Raw genomic sequence first — 16,432 nt, 5'->3', positions numbered from 1 at the left:
ACGGACGAGGATGGACACGTGGAAGTGAGGACACCGCTGCCGAGGGAAGGAACAATGGTGGACCCGGTGTGGGGGGACCACTGTGAGGGAGGGGGAAGGACAATGGAGGACCCAGCATGGGTGGACCGCACTGAGGGAGGGGGGAGAGGGGGAAGAACAAAGGGAGACCGGGTTCAGGGGTGGGCTTTGTAACTGTAAGCGCCATTTATGGACGACTATTTGCATCCAGTTTTGTTTGCAAGCAAAGAATTTCATTGTGACTTGTCACATGTGACAATAAAGTATTCAATTCAATAATAGGGAACTATCACAGTGTAGGAGGTTGAGGACAGAAAGATCAGTGTGAGTGGAAAAGAGATTTAATTTCCCATTGAAATTTAGAAAAAGTGATTGAGATGTACTTTTAATGTATGGTTGGAAAATCGTAGCATAATTATGATACCTCTTTTTGCATGTTTAGTGTTGCATCTTCTGCAGTTGCAGGAGAAAGAACCTGGGGAGGGGGTAATTTGGGCAGGAAGGGATGAATGAACCAGGGATTGTGGAAGGAACGGTCTCCATTGAAAGCGGAAAGGGGTGGAGATAGGAAGATGTTGATTGTGGTGGGATCCCACTGGAGGTGGTGAAAATGGCGGAGTATTATGTGCTGTTTGCGACAGCTGATGGGGTGAAAGGTAAGGACTAGGGGTCTCTGTCCCTGTTGCGACTGTGGGGGGGGATCAAGCGCGGAGCTAATGGGGTACCGAGGAGATATGAGTGAGGGCCTCATCTATAACAGAAGAGGGGAACCCCTGTTCCCTAAAGAATGAGGACATCTCGGATGTCCTGGTATGGAACACCTCATCTTGGGCGCTGATGCAACGGGGACAGAGGAATTGGGAGTAGGGGATAGAGTCTTTGCAGGAGAAGACTGGATGGGAAGAAGTGTAGTCTTGATAGTTGTGGGAGTCAGTAGGTTTGTCAAAGGTCAGTAGACGTCAGTCGATTGTCTCTCCTGTGATGGAGGCGGTGAGATCAGGAAAGAGGAGGACGGTGTTGGAGATAGTCCAAGTGAATTTGAGTGCAAGATGGAAATTGGTGGTGAAGTTAATGAAGGGTGCAGGAGGTAGCCCCAATGCAGTCATCAATGTAGCGGAGATAGAGTTTGGAGATAGGGCCAGTGTATGCCTGGGATAGGGATTGTTTGATGTACCCTACAACGAGGCAGGCATAGCTGGGACCCATGCGAGTACCCATAAGACTTCAGTTCGGCAGCATTTGGAGTATTGCGTGCAGTTCAAGTTGCCCCATGAGAAGAAGGATGTGGATGTTTTGAAGAGGGTGCAGATGAGGTTTACCAGAATGGTGCTTGGATTAGGGGATATTAGCTGCAAGGGGAGGTTGGACAAACTTGGATTGTTTTCTTTGAAATGCCTAAGGATAAATGTAAATAAAATTATGAGAGGCATAGATGGGGTTGACAATTAGAACCTTTTTCCCAGAGTAAAATGTCAAAGACCAGAGAGCATAGTAAAACTATGGTGAGAGGGGCAGGTTTTAAAGAGATGTGCAGGGCAAGTTTTTTTGGGTGCCTGGAACCAAAGGTCTGGTCCAGTTCTGGTGATGGAGGAAGTTACAAAATGGGCATTTAAGATGCTTTTACATTGGCAGATGGAAATGGAGGGATATGGATCATGTACAGGTACCCGCAGCCCTTGAGAAGCCGGACAGCGGGTCCCTGCGGCAAGACTCAGGGTTTGCAGATCACAGCTTCGGGGGGGGGAGGTCATCGAGCCAGTCCTGCGGCCAAGGTCCGTGGCTTCAGGGTGAGCACGCTGAGCTGGTCCCCGTGGTCGCACTGAAGATCCAGCAGATCATAGCTTATGGGGAGCTGGTCCCGCGTGGCTGAACGGAAGACTCGTCGGACCCAGCCGACCACAGGCTTGGAAAGGGGAAGCTGCTGTGCCGGCCGCTGCTCGTCTGCCAGAGACTGGAAAGATGCAGCCAGTGACGTCTGGGCAAGGAGAGAGGCCAGTTAGAGAGGAGAGGGAACCGGGTTTTGGCCTACCGTGCACTCTCATGGTTGGCTGCGGGAGATGCACTGGGGAACAAAGGACGGATGAGGAGAGCGACATGCTGTCCAAGGAAGGAGATGGTTGGAGGCCAACAACAGCCTGGGACTTGCCTGGTACAGTAAGAACTATAGTGTGGACTTTGAACATGGCGCCTCCTGTGTGCGGTTCAGTAGATTATTCCCGTACACTTGCCAATGGTGATACTCAACTGGACTGTATATATGGAAAATAATTTCACTGTGTTAACAATTAACATATGTGACAATATTAAACACTATTAACTAGTTTAATTTGGAATCATGTTCGGCACAGACATTGTGGCCAAAGGGCCTGTTTCTATTTTATGCATTTTTCATTAATAGACATGGGTCAATGATACCTTCTGATCCCCAAGCCTCTTTCTGAAGCCACTCCAATCTAGTCCCCCTGCACTAAAAACATAATTACATCTACTGCATCGTGTCTGCATTTTCAGAAGTGCTGGCAAAGAACATTATGTTTTGAAACCAGATCTTATGCAATTGTCATTTTTTGCCTAAATCACTTGCTCTGACGTCCTAAGGTGAAGTCGCACCAAATGAATTGTTACATGCGGAGTTACTCCAGCACTATGTGTCTTTTTTAGTAAATCGGCGTCTGCAGTTCCTTGTGTCTACAGAGAGTTCAGAGCAACTCTGATCATGGTCCTGACATAAAATAGAGAAAAACATGCAATGTTGACAGACTGGAAGGTAGAGATGTGATCGGGATCAACCATCAGATTTTAGGTTGCTGAAGAAATCAATTACATCTTGCAATATTTCAGGCTTCTTGTCACACCTGGTACATTTATTCTCAGTATTCTGGGTACAGGTATATTGAATATAATAACTTTGGCCACAAATGGCTTCAAAATAAACGGGGCTTTGCAGGATAGTCGAACTGCAAGAACAAGTAAAATGTTTGTGGTCCATTTGATGTAAAACCAAGTGCTTTCATCTTTTGCTTGTAACTTCATGAACCAACTTGGTCCAAATAATAGAACAGTAAATTAAGATGCATTTGGCCCAGTAGGCTTTCCTTAAATTGCCATCTGCAAATATGAACGTTTTTGAACTGCTTCATTTTTCATCAATTATTATCAGCAATCCAGGCTGAAAGGTGAATAATTCAGAACAGACAAAAAGTGCTGAAAGCTCAGAGTTGATTTTGTAAAGGTGAGGAATGTTATTCAGAAGAGAAGTTCAAATTACATAAGCCTACTTGCTTCTCTGAGAGTGAACTTTTGAAAGAGTTCTGTGCACAGAGAAGACAGGATGTGCCACTCAGGCTTTATTATTCACTGACTAGAGCCAATTGTTAACGAGACTATCTTTTTTCTTTGCCTTAGAAAGGTAACAATTCATTTGGAGTAACTTCACAATAGGACCTCAGAGCAAGTAATTTAGGGCAGAAAATGTCAATTGCATAATATCTGGTCTTAAAAACATCATGTTCTTTAGTTCTTTACCAGCTCATCTGAAAATGCACACTTGGTGGTAACTGTTTTTCCAAGTTGCAATGATCTGTGTTGGTTACTGGGTGCATACTTGCAGGCTATTTAAACACGAAGATAGACACAAATAGCTGGAGTAACTCAGCGGGTCAGGCAGCATCTCTGGAGAGAAGGAATGGGTGACGTTTTGGGTCAAGACCCTTCTTCAGACCCATTTAGTAGATCTCATATGAACACAAAGCTAATTTAAACACAATGAGCTGTCAGTTAAGCCTGTAACAACTATGGTAATACAAATACAAACATGCATTTTTATCAAATCTCACTCATGAGTAATCACTAGCTCTAATTAATTTTTCTGCCTCCTATTCCAGGAAATGTGCAGCCAATTATCTCAAATGCAACTGTTGCTTTATATGAGATCTACTAAATTATAATGGAATGAGAATTACACCAGGAACATCCTGCCTGTATAGATGTAGTGCATTCTCTTCTCAATAGATTATTAAAGATCAAACATATACAACAGAGGACTTGTTTTAACACTCTCGTGTCCATAACTGGCTGCAAGATTTAAACAAGTCTTCCAAACTCAACTAGAGTTCAAAAAATGAACTGCTAGTGGAACTATGCATGCCAAGCAGAGACAAAGGAATGGGCGATGTTTCGAGTCAAGACCCTGCATCAGGATGCTTGACCTACTCGGTTCCTCTAGCATTCTTTCTTTTATGCTAGATAGAATTTGCCAGGTTCCAGAATTTGCAGCCTTGAGGGTCTCAACTTGAGTTCACAGCAAAATCCATTTTTGTGAAATTTTAACAAATTTGCAATGCATTGATTCAACTATGCCTGAAGCAATCACTGGAGGTGCTTGGTTGTCTGCTGCGATCACTCTTAAATGCCTGCGGTGAATTTGCATCATAGCAACTTGATGGTCCAAAATGTCAGAAAAATAATCTCTATACCTGTCATTGTTTCTTAGAATTTTACCAGGAAAATAAAATACCTGAATCTGTTTTGTAAAGACAGACAAAATTGTTTGCAGAGTTTACTTGCAGCAGGGGCGATACAGTGGTGCAGCGGTAGTGTTGCTGTCTTATAGCGCTAGAGACCCGGGTTCAATCCCGACTATGGAGTCTGTACGGAGTTTGTACATTCTCCCCGTGACCTCATAGGTTTTTTGCGGTTTCCTCCTACACTCCAAAGACGTACAGGTTTGTAGGTTAATTGGCTTGGTATTATTGTAAATTGTCCCTAGTGTGTAGGATAGTGTTAGTGTACAGGGATCGCTGGTCGGCATGGGCTCGGCGGGCCAAAGGGCTGTTTCTGCACTGTATCTTTAAACTAAACTAAACAAAAAATATGTGATTTTTTTTAGTGCAGGGAGACTAGATTGGTGTGGCTTCAAAAAGTAGCTTGGGGATCAAGAGATATCATTGACCCAAGTCTATTGATAAAAAATGCATCTTGAGTGCAGAGTTTACTTCTTGTTAACTTAAATGAATAGCAAATACAGCCAATGTAAACTACGTTGTTGATAACATGTTTCAGCCAAAATCATTAATATTTTGCTTCATTTAAAGCTCGCTGACCTGCTTAACTGCAGCTTGCACTTATTAATGTTAGAGTGTACTAGGGCTGCTGCAGTTGGGGAATGTGATTATGGAACTGCACCTGTCTTTTCTGGGCCTTCAGGAGGATACATTTTCTTCTTCGGATACCGTGGAAGTTGCTGTGTATGTAAGAGTGCAATATACTATCAGTGCAATAACCCTGTGTAATTATAGATGATTGGACCATGGCATTCGGGGTGAGCATCTAAAATGGTATGAGTGAGGTCAGAAGATAGACACCAAATGCTGGAATAACTCAGCGGGATAGGCAGCATCTCTGGAGAGAAGGAACATCACCCATTACTTCGCTCCAGAAATGCTGCCAATCCCGCTGAGTTACTCCAGTATTTGGTGTCTATTTTCGGTTTAAACCAGCATCTGCAGTTCCTTCCTACATATGCGTGAGGTCAGGCTTTGTCTTATGCACCAGCATCCCTGTGAGAACAAAAAGCCTAATCAGGCTCTTTGGAGAACTGTTCCCTTATCTTTCCAAGTGGTCACCTTTATTGACATGGTCCATTCATCCAACAGAGGTAAAATACCTACTCCTGCCATTTACAAGTAAGAGCCCATCTAATTCCACTATTGGAAGAAATAGTTCCATCAGAAACTTTTGCTCTAAGAGCTTCCGCTCGAGGGTATATGTAATGACACAGATAAGTTGCTGCTTTTAGTGCAGCATCGGAAATTACACACAGTCACTTCTATTCCATTTACAGATCATCAGAACTATTCATGTGGCCTCCATGTACAATTCATTTATCAGCAGAGGCTATTATGCAGTGTGCAGTGGCAGCTGGACTTAGATTGCAGTTCTGCCCCACAAAGCCTCTACTTCAAGCTTTAGTGCATCTTCTGTAGGTACTCCGACAATATGATACGATAGAACTTTATTTCTCCCAGGAGGGAAATTGATCTGCCAACAGTCATAAAAACACAAACTACATGAAACATGAAATTAATTACAAGTGGAAAGGATTGGGGATGTGCAAAGATTGGGGAGGGGGGGAGGGGAGTCAGTCTCAGTCTACTCCACGACAAAAGGGGGAGTTGATGTACAGTTTGATACCCACGGGGCAGAAGGATCTCCTGTGGCGTTCTGTCCTGCATCTTGGTGGAACCAGTCTGTTGCTGAAGGTACATCTGCAGGTGGCAGGAGACTGAGTTATATCTGAAGTCCGAGATGTAGATGGTGAACAGGAAGGGAGAGAGGACTGTCCCCTATGGGGCCCCTGTGTTGCTCACTACCATGTCCGATATACAGTTCCGCAGCCTGACATATTGTGGTCGTCCAGTCAGGTAGTTGGTGATCCAGGACACCAATGGAGCATCCACTTATGTCTTCGTCAGTTTGCTCCCTAGCAGTGCAGGCCGTATGGTGTTAAAAGCACTGGAGAATTCAACAAACATGGCTCTCACAATGCTTCCCGGCTTATTCAAGTGAGCATAGGAACGATGGAGCAGGTGGAATACATAGAATGAGGCAGGTGGCAGAATTCACTTGTGGACATCTTGTAGCACTGGAAGATCAACAGGTTTCGAGCAAGATACAATTGATTTCTTCAAAAACCTAAAATCTGATGGTGGACCCCTATCACACTTCTACCCTCCAGTTCTTGTTTTTCTCCATTTTATGTAAGGAACACGATCAGAGTTCCTATGAACTTTCAGTACACACAAGGAAGTGCAGATGCCAGTTTACAAAGTGCTGGAGTAATTCAGCATATCGGGTAACATCTTTGGAGAACATGTGTAGGTAACGTTTCGGGCCCTGACCACACCTATCCATGTTCTCCAGGGATGCGTGGGTTTTCTCCGAGATCTTCGGTTTCCTCCCACACTCCAAAGACGTACAGGTATGTAGGTTAATTGACTGGGTAAATGTAAAAAATTGTCCCTAGTGGGTGTAGGATAGTGTTAATGTGCGGGGATCGCTGGGCGGCGCGGACTTGGTGGGCCGAAAAGGCCTGTTTCCGGCTGTATATATATGATATGATATGATATGATATGTTGCCTGAGCTGGAAAGTTACTCCAGTATTTTGTGTCTTTCTCTGAACTCTCTGACTTATTCTGTTTCAAATTATACATATGCCATCTTTTAAGATGTCCCGTTTCTCTATACCCTTATTATATAAAAGTCTGAAATCTACGATCTCATTACTGGGCTTATCTATATTTTCACTTTCCAATCTGATTAACAGCTGCTCTCTCGCCCTCCTTTGGATTGATGATGTCCTACATTCATGGACTTTTACATTTCAACATAATTTCTCAATAAAAATAAATTACATTTTTAAATGTATAGTTTAAAATCGATGCTTTTAAAAATAGTTAGTTAGTACCTGAGGGCAAAACATAAAAAGATTAAGAAATTTATTTGAATTTTATTCTTTAACTGGTTCGTAAACCACCCTGCGCAATCCTAACCATAACACCATCTTGTTTTTGCACTACCACAATCTCATTTTTCTTAGAAAAACGGATAATTTATTGTTGCAGCAAGTAAGCATTTCATTGTTCCAGTTCATATCCAATGCATATGGCTAATGAACACACTTATAATTAGCAGAACAATTAATTGGCTTCACTGTAAGGGGTATTACCAGTTTTGCAATGAACATTTTTCATTATCCAGGTGAATCAGCTGGGATAAGCCGAAATCACAATGTGTAGTGGAAAATGCAAGTTGCTGGGCCAATTTCCATTGATCCAGTCATGTGCCTGATCTGCAATGCAAAGGGCTAATCATGCTGACCAAACCCACAGGAGTTTCAGAATTCGATCATCAGAAATGCCGGGCAGTAAATTTAAATTTTATATTAGAAAATATCTATTCTCCTGTTCCAATGGCATTATGTGATCATACCAATGATCAAAGTCCCAAACTAATGGAGCTTCCTTTGCAAGAAGAGGTTGAAGAAAAGCCTAAGTTAATATCAGCAGACAGCTTTGTGGTTAAGCCAACTGAGGAAAGGACATTTGCAGGGATCAAAAGATGCTTAACACAGCCTGTTCATTCAATGATTTAAACTTAAGTAAGACTAGACTGTACATTACGGATAACACTGAGACAATTAACTTTGTCTCCTCGCAGTTACAAAGCCACTAAGGAGACAGCAGGTCAGACTCCAGCAGCAAGGCCACCCACTTGAATGAAGAGGCCACCCATGTAGAAAGGCCGAAGCAGGCATGCACCTTGCTGGGAGACTTAAATCCGACTTGAAAGATGAGTTATAGTGCACACCTCAAAAAAAATGTACAGGACAAAAAGGGTTTTTGGGCATGTCCAGCACTTTTCAGTTGAAATCTATGCCCTACCTACAGGGTTTATGTTATAACTTTCATTACGGTAATTACTTAAGAAATTAATAACATTACATTGTGACCTGTTATTAAATTTTAATGTAATTATCCAGACATAAATGAATATTATGTTAATGTAGGACGATATGGGAATATGCAGATGGGGAAAAATGATCAGCATGGACATGGTGGGCCAAAGAGCCCATTTCTGTACTGTACAACTTCATGTCCCAATGAAACATGCTGCTGTGCTCAGGGACATTAACACGAGCACCAAACATTCTGAGTTTATCATGTGCGTTTCTATATTGCTGTGTTTTGTACAAGATATTAGTGAAACAACACCCGGAATATAGAGAACAGATTTGGTTACCATACTATAGAAAGGATGTGATTAAGCTTGAGAGGGTGCAGATAAGGTTCACTCACATCAATGCTGCTAAGACTGGAGGATTTGAGTTATAATAGGGTGGGACTGCTTTTCCTGGAGCAAAGGCGGCCGAGAGAACATAGAGTCATAGAGTGCTACAGTGTGGAAACAGGCCCTTCGGCACAACTTGCCCACACTGGCCAACATGCCCCAGCTACACTAGTCCCATCTGCCCGCATTTGGTCCATATCCCTCCAAACCTGTCCTATCCACGTACCTGTCTAACTGTTCCTTAATTGTTGGGATAATCCCTGCCTCAACTGTAGTTCTTACTCAGTCTGCCTCTTTTATGAATCTAGACTCGGCTGCACTCTTAAATGGAAAGCCACTCACTTACTAGAGGCATGTAGAGAGGACAGAAAATGCTGGCCTTTCGTCAACTTCATCTAGACTTCACACTGCCTTGGGAAAGCAGCCAATATAATCAAGAGCCATTTATGCCCTGAGTGTGGGCTCAGGCAGATAGTATGTCTGCATTGGAATGTATCAAGGCCTTGCCATTATTTGAACTCTCTAGTAGCTCTACGAGTCCTCACCACAATTATCTTGGGGATCACCATTGCCCAATAAATTGCCTGACCCCGATACTTGCTTTCCATGGCTGCTGAGACATGTTGGAGGCTGTGAGCAAGAATTCAGCATCCGTCTGAAGCTGTTGCACTAATTGCAAGTTTCAACAAAGGTTTGCAGGAGTGATTCTCCCCTGCAGCAAACGCATTGAAAAGTGCTCACCATTTTACTTGCACAAATAATAAGATTGTAGAATCTTAAATTAACTCAGAGCAGAGTTGCACCTATGAAGAGCAACTCCATGTTCCACCATCCACACTCATTGTTGTCCATTATCCTTCCATTGACTGCAATGTGTGACACCGACCAAATGGATGTCAGCAACTCATCAAGGCTTTCTCAGTAGAATACTGAAAAGCCTTGGCCTCCACCATTTACAAAAGCAAGGGCCACAATCACACATGTACTTGTCAACTTCAGGCCCTGCCCAGCTTCTGACAATCCTGAATTGGATCAATGCAACTCTTCCTCTATGAATCCTTTTTGGTGATGTTTGAACTGCCTAAAAATACATGGGTTATCCTGCAGTGCAAAAATTACAGTAATACCTCTGGGAATTGAGGATAATCATTAAATGCTGACCTGCCAATCACAACCATGCCTTTGTGTGGGATTAAAAATAACACAATTCAATGGTTCAATGGTACTTAAATGTCACATATACCGAGATACATTGAAATTTTTTCCATACTGGACAAGCATAATCTTAATTAAGTGCAAGTGTATAAGAATAGTACACTGATACAGTATACAAGAGTCACCATGTTTTGCTGTTATTTTGCACAATTCAATTCCAAGTTGTTGTAAATGTAGAGTTCATAACATGGCCATGAAGGCCTGTTGTCCTGGCAACGTTGCATTGTTGTCCTGGCCAAGCGAAGTTGTTGGTGTCCTCCACTGCTGCCCTACAATAATATAATTCCTATCTTGACACACTTTTGTAACTGATCACCTGTGTTTTCTTGAACACGACAAGAAGCAAGCAAGTGAACATGTCAAATCTGTCATAGCTAATTAGTTTAGTCTAGTTTAGAAATACAGCGAAGAAACAGGCCCTTCAGCCCACCGAGTCCACGCCGACCAGCGATCCCCGTACATGTGCACAATGCTACGCTATAGGAATAATTTACAATCTTTACTGAAGCCAATTAGTCTACAAACCTGTACGTCTATGGAATGTGGGAGGAAACCGGAGCACCCAGAGAAAACCCACGCAGTCATGGGAAAAACATCAAACTCCGTACAGTCAGCACCCGTAGTCAGGATTGAACCCGGGTCTCTGGCGCTGTAAGGCAGCAACTCTACCGCTGCACCACCATGCTGTCCCTGGTGCTTTTATTATATTTTATAACATTACAATGTAATATTCACATTTCACATTTGTGCATTCCCTTGTTGCCACGTGCTTCTTCCTGGTTGAATTCTAGTGCTCAGAGTTCTCAGTTGTCCAACCAAACTGATGCAAGCTTGCTTACTCAGGGAGTAGGCTGGAGTGAAAAGCATCTTTGAGAAACTCTAGCCTGAAAAATATGAGAAACAGAGAGCTGTTGAGAAACAGGTAATTTGCTCACCAAGTTTGTACCAACCATTGAGCACCTTTCTTTGCACTAATCCATTCATGGTCTTTTTCCCCAAGGTAGAAGGTTCTAAAATTAGAAGGTATAAGAAGGTAAGAGGGGAGAAATTTCAGAGGCACCTCACAGACATTTTCTTTCATTCAGAAGGTAGTGCGTATCGGGAACAAGCTGCCAGGCAAAGCTATTGACGCGGATAGTTACAACTTAAAAAAGAACAGATATATGGATAGATATATGGATAGGAGGGGGTTGGAGGGTTATGGGCCAAATGCAAGCAAATCCGATTAGCTGCAAATGCCAACTTGGGCAGCGTGGTCAGGTTGGGCAGAAGGGCCAGTTTCCATTCTGTATTACTCTATAACCCTACAACTCCTATGCTAGCCCCCATTTTATTCTCCACACATTCCCATCAGCAACTTCCCCTTCTCCCCCCCCCCCCCAACCTCCACCCCACTCCCCTATTTACCACTCATCTACAAACTGTGGGCAATTTACAGTGGCTAACAGGCACACACAGATGTGAGAGAACTCTGGAGGAAAGTATATGATCACAGGAAGAACATGCAAATTCCACACAGAACTAGAGGTCAGGATTAAACCCCAATCTCTGGAGTTATGAGGCAGCAAATGTACCTACTGCATCATTCTGCCACACTCAGATGTAGGTCATCTGGCCTCTCATCTCTGCTCCACCATTCAGTAAGACCATAGAGTGAAAAATTAAAGTGGGTAAATGGTAATGCAGAGTTAGCATTTGCAATCAGACACATCATTACCTTATTAAATGGCAGAGCAGGTTCAAGGAACCAAGTGGCTGACTCCTGCTCCTAATTTGTATGTGTACATTCTTGTATCCACTTTTACATGTGTAGGAAAGAACTGCAGATGCTGCTTTAATTCGAAGGTAGACACAAAATGCTGGAGTAACTCAGCGGGGCAGGCAGCATCTCTGGACGAGAAGAACTGCAGATGCTGGTTTAAATCTCCTCCAGAGATGCTGCCTGTCCCCCTGAGTTACTCCAGCATTTTGTGTCATCCACCTTTACATGTCCAGGTTAGCACCTAACAAGTGAGGTGCCTGCGATCTCGCTATCTTTTCACTTAATGCTACCCGGTGTACACAGTGTTTCAGCAGTGTTTGTCAGCTGGGAGACTCTCCACTTTAAGAAGTTAGGGCTAGGCATGACTTCAATCCGCACATGTCCATTCTAATTATTGTGCATAACTCTGTAACTTGCTCCCAGATTTTCTGCAGTTGAGCAAAGAAAACTGTGATGAGCAATGTTTAAATGCACAGATCATTACAAAACGTTGCACACAAACATTTGCAGAGTGAAGAATGAACTAACTCATGCAAGTATTACCATTTCAGCGCATGATTACCAATGGGAATGCATTTCAATATTTACCATCTCCTTAATTCTTAATGTCCAATTAAGACCTGAAAATATTGACTACCTACCTGCCAAAACATTAAGGAATCGTATGTGTATTCACATCACCAAATTAATATCAAGTCAGTTCCAGACTACTTTCTCCCACCCTGTAATTGAGCATCCAATACAAATTTCTCTTCCTTGAACTGGATCACATTGATTCATGCTGGTAAAATTGGGCAGAGCCCCCTGATCAGAACATCCAAGCTGACGCCCCAAATAGAAAAAGGGATACAATTTTGAAATCATCTGGTCAAACAAGTTTTGTCAAATGAATTGATGTACACTGAAAATGGAAAATAAAAATTGTATTTCTCATTTTATAAGTGATACATGTTCAGGCCAGTTGAGGAAGACTGGGTTGGGCTGCGTTTTGTAGAGTAGCACTCATTTGATAATAAACCATGCAGAACGAGATGACTGCACCTGCCTTTTCGCACTTTACATGCTTAGTGAAGTTTGACTGGCTTTATACATGAGCAGCCTTATGGAAAGCTTAATTTTAATCAGTTGATTCAGTATTTTCTTAACGAAAACCTGTCAGCATAGCTTTCAGTTTCTGATCTTCCAAATTAATATCCCATCATGTCAGGTTTATTGGTGTTAAAGAATCTTCTCAATAAAGTCATGTGGTTTCCAATGGGATTAATCTTTCATCTTTAGGCTTTAGTATGTTGCTAGGAATTGCTGAGTTGTGATTGACCTCAAATAATCTAAAAGCAAACAAAAATGCAAATGCTGTAAATCTAAAACAAAAAATCAGAAAACTAGGGATTCAAAAACTAGGGAATACTCCTGGAGTATTGTGTACAGTTTTGGTCTCCTAATCTGAGGAAAGACATTCTTGCCTTAGAGGGAGTACAGAGAAGGTTCACTAGATTGATCCCTGGGATGGCGGGACTTTCATATGAAGAAAGACTGGATAGACTAGGCTTGTACTCGCTGGAATTTAGAAGACTGAGGGGGGATCTTATAGAAACATATAAAATTCTTAAGGGGTTGGAGAGGCTAGATGCGGGAAGATTGTTCCCGATGTTGGGGGAGTCCAGAACCAGGGGTCACAGCTTAAGGATAAGGGGGAAGTCTTTTAGGACCGAGATGAGAAAACATTTCTTCACACAGAGAGTGGTGAGTCTGTGGAATTCTCTGCCACAGAAGGTAGTTGAGGCCAGTTCATTGGCTATATTTAAGAGGGAGTTAGATGTGGCCCTTTTTGCTAAAGGGATCAGGGGGTATGGAGGGAAGGCAGGTACAGGTTACTGAGCTGGATGATCAGCCATGATCAAATTGAATGGCGGTGCAGGCTCGAAGGGCCGAATGGCCTACTCCTGCACCTATTTTCTATGTTTCTATGTAAAACAGGTCAGGCAGCATCTGTGGAGAGGGTGAAAGTCAATGTTATTTGTTGCCTTTCACGATGCATGAGCTGCTGAGTATGTTCTACTTTTACCTCTCGTAATGCCTGGTTACTCTTTCTGAAGAGTGTCTAGCTTTTGCAAATGTCACAGTCAATTCACTGATCATGTGCTGCTCGTGGGGTGTTGTTTTTAAAAGGAGTGGAATTGCAATCCAGGGTTGCAGCTTTATGTTGGATACAAATGGCCTTCAAATTTTCAAAAGCAGCACAGGGAGCAGAATTGTGTAGGAAAATAACTGCAGATTCTGGTACAAATCAAAGGTATCACAAAATGCTGAGTAATTCAGCAGGTCAGGCAGCATCTAGGAGAGAAAGAATGGGTGACGTTTCGGGTCGAGACCATTCTTCAGTCTGAAGAATGGTCTCGACCCGAAACGTCACCCATTCCTTCTCTCCTAGATGCTGCCTGACCTGCTGCGTTACTCCAGCAATTTGTGATACCAGGGAGCAGAATTGGTGAATTTATTTTAACACCTTAACAATGCAAAAAATAAGTTTCCAAATGTGTTTGGAATTTATCGATATTGTCTGAAGTGGAAACACTTTGACATTATGTGCTAATTTGCTTGGCATAAATTGTTATCTTCAATTCTGAACTTTTGAGTATCCTTGATATTAATTGCTCCATCAACGGTGGTCAATGTTTCCCCCTCTACCCTCAAGCTCTGTGTCGAACAACTGGCATCAGTCTACACAGACATTTTCAACCAGTCCCTGCAAACCTGCACTGTCCCTGCCTGCTTCAAAGTCTCCACTATTGTTCCTGTACCCAAAAAGCCAAGGATGACTGGTCTTAATGACTACAGGCCTGTCTCACTGACCTTTGTAATCATGAAGACCCTTGAAAGACGTGCTGGCCCACCTGAAAAATATCACAAACCCCCTGCTGGACCCCCTTCAGTTTGCATACCGGGCCAATAGATCAGTGGATGACACAGTCAACCTGGGCCTGCACTTCATCCTCCAGCACCTAGACCACCAGGGGACCAATGCAAGGATTTTGTTTGAGGATTTTAGCTCTGTATTCAACACCATTGTGCCAGAGTTTCCACACTCCAAACTCTCCCAGTTGAATGTGTCTGAACCCCTCTGTCAGTGGATCACCAACTTCCTGACAGACAGGAAGCAGCATGTGAGGCTGGGAAAGCACATCTGGGACCCGCAGACCCTCAGCATAGGAGCACCGCAAGACTGCATACTCTCCCCTCTCCTTTACTCTCTACACCAACGACTGCACCTCCACAGACTCCTCTTTCAAGCTTCTCAAGTTTGCGGACAACACAACCCTGATTGGACTGATCCAGGATGGGGAGGAATTTGCCTACAGACAGGAAGTGACACAGCTGGCGTCCTGGTGCCATCGCAATAATAGACAATAGACAATAGACAATAGGTGCAGGAGTAGGCCATTCAGCCCTTCGAGCCAGCACCGCCATTCAATGCGATCATGGCTGATCACTCTCAATCAGTACCCCGTTCCTGCCTTCTCCCCATACCTCCTCACTCCGCTATCCTTAAGAGCTCTATCCAGCTCTCTCTTGAAAGCATCCAACGAACTGGCCTCCACTGCCTTCTGAGGCAGAGAATTCCACACCTTCACCACCCTCTGACTGAAAAAGTTCTTCCTCATCTCCGTTCTAAATGGCCTACCCCTTATTCTCAAACTGTGGCCCCTTGTTCTGGACTCCCCCAACATTGGGAACATGTTATCTGCCTCTAATGTGTCCAATCCCCTAATTATCTTATATGTTTCAATAAGATCCCCCCTCATCCTTCTAAATTCCAGTGTATACAAGCCCAATCGCTCCAGCCTTTCAACATACGACAGTCCCGCCATTCCGGGAATTAACCTAGTGAACCTACGCTGCACGCCCTCCATAGCAAGAATATCCTTCCTCAAATTTGGAGACCAAAACTGCACACAGTACTCCAGGTGCGGTCTCACCAGGGCCCGGTACAACTGTAGAAGGACCTCTTTGCTCCTATACTCAACTCCTCTTGTTACGAAGGCCAACATTCCATTGGCTTTCTTCACTGCCTGCTGTACCTGCATGCTTCCTTTCATTGACTGATGCACTAGGACACCCAGATCTCGTTGAACTCCCCCTCCTCCTAACTTGACACCATTCAGATAATAATCTGCCTTTCTATTCTTACTTCCAAAGTGAATAACCTCACACTTATCTACATTAAACTGCATCTGCCATGTATCCGCCCACTCACACAACCTGTCCAAGTCACCCTGCAGCCTTATTGCATCTTCCTCACAATTCACACTACCCCCCAACTTAGTATCATCTGCAAATTTGCTAATGGTACTTTTAATCCCTTCGTCTAAGTCATTAATGTATATCGTAAATAGCTGGGGTCCCAGCACCGAACCTTGCGGTACCCCACTGGTCACTGCCTGCCATTCCGAAAGGGACCCATTTATCCCCATTGCTCTTAAGACAGTGGAATTGATTGTAGACTTGAGGAGAGCTCCCCCTCCTCTCCCCCCACTCAACATCAACAACACCACAGTCAGTCACATTTGTGGAGTCATTTAAGTTCCTTG

Source organism: Rhinoraja longicauda, chromosome 3, assembly GCF_053455715.1.
Source record: "Rhinoraja longicauda isolate Sanriku21f chromosome 3, sRhiLon1.1, whole genome shotgun sequence".
NCBI classification, from domain to species: domain Eukaryota; kingdom Metazoa; phylum Chordata; class Chondrichthyes; order Rajiformes; family Arhynchobatidae; genus Rhinoraja; species Rhinoraja longicauda.
The sequence above is the reverse complement of the archived record's forward strand: the minus strand, read 5'-3'. Positions refer to the sequence as shown.